The following is a 6,000-nucleotide window of genomic DNA, read 5'->3' as shown; positions in this document are numbered from 1 at the left end:
ACTGCATAGACACTGTGAGAAAGGACAGCCTTGTATTGTCACCAGTATTACAGAGAAAGCATTCAGTCTCTGGCAATTAAGTATGATATTTCCTGCAAGTTTTTCATAAAAATCCTTTGTCAGGTTGAGGAAATTTCCTTCTTTTCTTGGTTTGCTGAGAGATTTTTCTGATTACTGTTAAATTGTGTCAAATAGTTCTTCTATATCTACTGACATTATCACCGGGCTTTTCAGTCTTTTGACAAGTTTCATTATTTTGATTTCAAATGATTCAACCTTGCCTTCTAACCCTAACCCCACATGTAATTCAGTCACTCAGTCATGTCCGATGCTTTGCGACTCCATGGACTGCAGCATGCCATGTTTGCCTGCCCATCACCATCTCCCAGAGCTTGCTTAAATTCATGTCCATCGAGTCAGTGATGACATCCAACCATCTCATCCTCTGTCATCCCCTTCTCCTCCTGTCTTCAATCTTTCCAAGCATCAGGGTCTTTTCCAATGAGTCAGTTCTTCCCATCAGTACCCAAAGTATTGGAGTTTAAGCTTCAACATGAGTCCTTCCAATTCAGGACTGATTTCCTTTAGGATTGACTGGTTTGATCTCCTTGCAGTCCAAGGGACTTTCAAGAGTTGTCTCCAACACCACAGTTCAAAAGCATCAGTTCTTCGGTGCTCAGCCTTCTTTATGGTCCAACTCTCACATCCATATATGACTACTGGAAAAACAAAAGCTTTGACTATTTGGACCTTTATTGGCAAAGTAATGTCTCTGCTTTTTAATATGCTGTCTAGGTTGGTCATAACTTTTCTTCCAAGGAGCAAGCGTCTTTTAATTTCATGGCTGCAGTCATCATCTGCAGTGATTTTGGAATCCAAGAAAATAATGTCTTTCACTGTTTTTATTGTTTCCCCATCTATTTGCCGTAAAGTGATGGGACTGGGTGCCATGATCTTAGTTTTTTGAATGTTGAGCTTTAAGCCAGCTTTTTCATTTCCCTCTTTCACCATCAAGAGGCTCTTTAGTTCTTCTTCACTTTCTGCTATAAGGGTGGTGCCATCTGCATATCTGAGGTTATTGATATTTCTCCAGCAATCTTGATTACAGCTTGTGCTTCATCCACCCCAGCATTTTGCATGATGTACTCTGCATGTAGGGCTTCCCTGGTGGCTCAGAGGTTAATGCGTCTGCCTCCAATGCGGGAGACCAGGGTTCGATCCCTGGGTCGGGAAGATCCCCTGGAGAAGGAAATGGTAACCCACTCCAGTATTCTTGCCTGGAGAATCCCATGGATGGAGAAGCCTGGTAGGCTACAGTCCACGGGGTCACAAAGAGTCGGACACGACTGAGCGACTGAACAGAACAGAACAGAACAGAACAGAACTCTGCATGTAAGTTAAGTAAGCAGGGTGACAATATAGAGTCTTGATGTACTCCTTTCCCAATTTGGAACCAGTCCCCACATGGTCATCATTAGTTTCCTGACACAGGAAAGTACCACAAAATGGCTGATTTAGGACAGCAGAGATTTACTGTCTCATGTTTCTTGAGGACAGAAGTCTGAAATCACGTTGTCATCAGCCCATGCTCGATGTGAAGCCTGTAGGGAAGGATCATTCTTTGTTCTTTCAGTTTCTGGCCCATGTCAACAGAATTCCATTCTTTACGTCCATCTTCACGTGACGTTCTCCATCTCTGCACATCTTCCCTCTATTTTTTTTAAATTTATTTTTAAAAAATTAATTAATTTATTTTTTATTGGAGGCAAATTATTTTACAATATTATATTGGTTGGTTTTGCCATACATTGACATGAATTCGCCCCGGGTGTACATAAGTTCCCCCTCCTGAACCCCCCTCCCACCTCCCTCCTCCCTTTATCCTCCCTCTGGGTCATCCCCGCACGCCAGCTCCTAGCATCCTATCCCTCTATTTGTGTATCTGTCTCTGAGCCCAAATTTCTCTCTTTCATAAGGACACTAGTTACATTGGATTCGGGTTCATCCTAATGACATCATCTTAATTTAGTTAAATCTGTGAACAACTTATGCTATGGTTTTCAAGTTTGTGTCCTGCCTCCCCACCATTCACATGTTGAAATCCTAACTCCCCAAAGGTGATGGTATTTGTAGGTGGGGCCTTTGGAAGGAGCTTAGGCATGAAAGTGGAGCCCTCAACAATGGGATTATTGCCTCATAAAAGAGGGTCCAGAGGCACCATAGACCCTCTTCCAGGTGAGAACACAGAATGCGCCAGTTATGAATCAGGTGGACGGTCCTTATCAGAACATGATCATGCTGGTGCCTTGATCTTCTCAGCTTCCAAAATTGTGAGAAACAAATTTCTGTTGTTTATAAGATATCCTATCTGTGGTATTATGATATAGTGGCCCCAACAGATCTAGACAATATATTTCCAAATATGATCACATTGAGGTACTACTCCAAGGTCAGGATGTCATTATATTAATGTTTCTTTTGGTGGGGAAACACAATTCCACCTATAAAAATTATGAAGTATAATCATTTTGCATAGTGGTAGAGTTTAAACACTTTGCTAAAGATTTTTGTGTCCATGTTTATAAAGTATTTTGTACCATTTTTTTCTTGTAATGACTTTGGTTTTGGTATCACTATAATGTGGCTTCATAAAATATTTTGGGAAGAGTTCCTGCTTCCCCTCTTACTTTTCTGTGGCTAACTTTAAGCTTTTCTCTTTGACTTCTGTTTTCTGTATTAACTATATATGTAAGTATGATTTTGTTTTTATTTATCTTATAAAGATTTGTTGGTTTTCTTGCTTTTATGGAAGAGTCATAGCCATTGGTTCTTCACATGTTGTATCTGTTCCATTTTTTTTTTCTCCTCTCTTTTCCCTGTGAGACTCCAATTAAATTTTTGTTAGATCATTTTATTTTATTTACTTGAATTTCTTTATGTATATTCCATCTATTCCCTTCCCCAAGCTGTATTTTTCATAATTTCTCAGATCTCTATTTCATCTTATTATTTTCACTTTCAGCAGCAGCCTATCTGCTGCCAAATTTGTCCACTGAATTTTTAAGTTTGACTATGACTTCCCTCATTTATAGAGGTTTTGTCTGATTCTTTTTCACTTGTCGGGTTACTTCTCATAGTTTCTCACCATATAGGTATGTTAAAGCTTGTGCTTTTCTTAAATATGGTTATTTTCTTTCTAAAGAAATCTGTACCTTCTAACTCAAGCATTTGAAATCTTTAGTGGGTAGTTTCTGCCATCTTTTATTCATAATGCTGGTTATTTATGATGCTTTTCTTCCTTTTTTGGCTGTATATTACTCCTTCCCCTCCATAAATAATTTGTGGGGATTTTTTGAGGCTTAGGATGACGGTATTTTTCTTTGGAGTGGACTCTTTTTTGTTTCAGTCACTTCTACCGCTACCAGTGCTGAACCCTTTTAAATGAAGCTTGAGGTGTCTTTCAACTCTGGCGATGCCAGTTTGGATTATTTTGCTAGACAGCCAGCCCACAGAAGTCACAGCCTTCCAGGATGTGTTCTCTGTCTCTTTCCTCCCTCCCTTCCTTTCTCTTTCCCTCTTCCCTTTTTCTCTCTGCTTCCTCAGGAGATGAATCTGTGTGACCATAGGCTTCTTTCAGATTCCCTAAGCCTTTCAGGACCTGAGCCTTGACTTATATACCCTCTATTTCGCTATAGTTAACTTTAGTAGGACTTTGCAAATTTCTTCTGGGAAAAAGTGCTTTTTTACTTTTTTCACCTATTTCTCTGGATTTTTTTTGCTTTTGACTGAATTTTTGCCCAATAATAGCTCTTATCTTGACTATTCAATGCATTCAAAAAACTTTTAAAAATTGTGTGTGTGTTTTTTTTTTTTTTAGCCATTTAAAATGTTTCAGTAGAGAGTTTGGTCACAAGAAGATAGCCCGCCATTATCTAAAGCCTTACTTTTGTGTCTAAATAAATCACTGCTTCCTACTAATCTTGATTACCAAAGTTTTTCATTCATTTCTTGGTGGGATATTCAATCTTCTATCTCTGGCTTGAATGTTTCAGTGGTAGAGTATAAGTGTGGCCCCAGTATTCCCTTTCCTTCCAAACTTTGTAGGCAATTAAATTGGCTTTAGGGGACTTCCCTGGTCCAGTGGTTAAGAATCCACCTTGCAATGCAAGGATGTGGGTTTGATCCCTATTCTTAGAACTAAGATCCCACATGCCAGGGCAACTAAACCTGTCTGCTGTAACAACTGAGCCCTGGTGGTCTGGAGCCTGCACAACACAAGACACAAGGAGAATCCGCAGCACTGCAACCAAGACCCCATACAGCCAAATAAATGCATTGAACAAATTGGCTTTTGATTGAGAATATTTAAAAAAAGAATGATGATCTGTTTTTCATTATTCTTAAAGTCCAACAAACTTTGTCAGGAAGTGTCTTGGCATTGGGCATTGATTGTTTTGTATCAGATTTTCCTTAATCATGTCATACCCCTTAAAGTAAAGTCTTTAATAACAAGTTTATTCTACCATGGCTTTGGATATTTTTATTTGTATTTTTTTATTTGCATCAGCAACTGCCTAGCTAATTTTTTCATTTTTTGTTTCTTTCTCAGGGACAACAAATATACACACATTGGATATACTTTGTCCTACATTTATAATTTTTCTCCAATTCTTTATCCTCTGTGCTCTTTCAGATTTCATCTTGCTTAGTGTATGTGCAGCGCACCCCCTCTTTTCAGCTATTATTTGAGTTGCTTCAATGTAGCTTTTCATTTTCTTAAGGTATTTTTCTCTTTCATTTCTTCCCTGAGCTCTTTCAGGTCAGTTTAAAATTCTTCTGAAGTTTTATTATCACTTTACTTTTTAAAGATTTTTTTTAATGTGAACCATTATTAAAGTCTGTATTGAATTTATTACAATATTTCTTCTGTTTTATGGTTTGGTTTTTTGGCCAGAAGGGTCTGTAGGATCTTAGCTCCCATACCAGGAATCGAACCCTCACCCCTTGCATTGGAAGGTGAAGTCTTAACCACTGTACCACCAGGGAAGTCTCTAAAAATCACTTTAAAAAATGATTTTTTTTTGAGCTCTTGTTTCATCATGGCTATATTTAATTTCATTTAAAGTAAGTGTATTTTCTATGTGTTTTGTTACTTAATTCTTTTGATATGCAAACAACAATTCCCTTTGTCTTTTGTTCCTTCTACTTTGTCATATTTTGGGCAAAAATCTGCATGACTTTGCATGGATCCTGTGCTGGATCACTTTTTACTGCTGCTCCGTTTCCTGGGCCACTTTCCAGCCCAGGTACCTGCTGAGGAAGGAGGCACCTCGTGGGTGAGCAGGGGCATTGCCTTAGGCTTGGCCCTTCCCAATGGGAACAGTTGGCCACTGGCAACCTTCCCTTAGGTTGCAGGTCAGCAGGCTTTACGAGGTAGCCCTGATGACACAGGTCTCTGGTCGGATGAAGACCCAGAGCTTTGTTTACTTTCATTAGCAGCAGCTTAGCTGTCATTCACCTCTTTTCTTGTGTTTCTCTTGTATCTTCCCCTCACTCATGGATACTCTGTTAGTAAAATGTGGGAAGAGAAATATCTGGACTAAACTACAATTATGAGGGTCGAATCCCTGAGCCAGAGAATCTGAACATCTACTTTAACCCTGAGCTGAAAGAATTTTGACAAATCTGGGCAATATGGGCATATGGACACATACAGAGTTACTTTCTCAGTGTGGATGGAGCTCAGGACAGAGCCCCTCCCCAAGCTGGCCTCTCCTTCTCACCACAAACAAAGCTACTTTTGGCCCTTTGGTCAAAAGCCTTCCTCCTTCTTGAGTTAGGAAATGAGGGAGTAGGAAAGCTACATAGGCAAGGAAGACTATTCAAGACTCTTGCAGAAAGAAGGGAGACAGAACTCAACTCATCTGACACAAAGGACTGGAGAGAAATATTTAAGAGCTGAGGTGGGGAAGAAGGGGATCATGGACAATCCAGGGTTTG

The sequence above is a fragment of the Moschus berezovskii genome, chromosome 13, assembly GCF_049115385.1.
Source record: "Moschus berezovskii isolate FMDL1 chromosome 13, NW_MosBer_1.0, whole genome shotgun sequence".
In the NCBI taxonomy this organism is placed as follows: Eukaryota; Metazoa; Chordata; class Mammalia; order Artiodactyla; family Moschidae; genus Moschus; species Moschus berezovskii.
The sequence above is the reverse complement of the archived record's forward strand: the minus strand, read 5'-3'. Positions refer to the sequence as shown.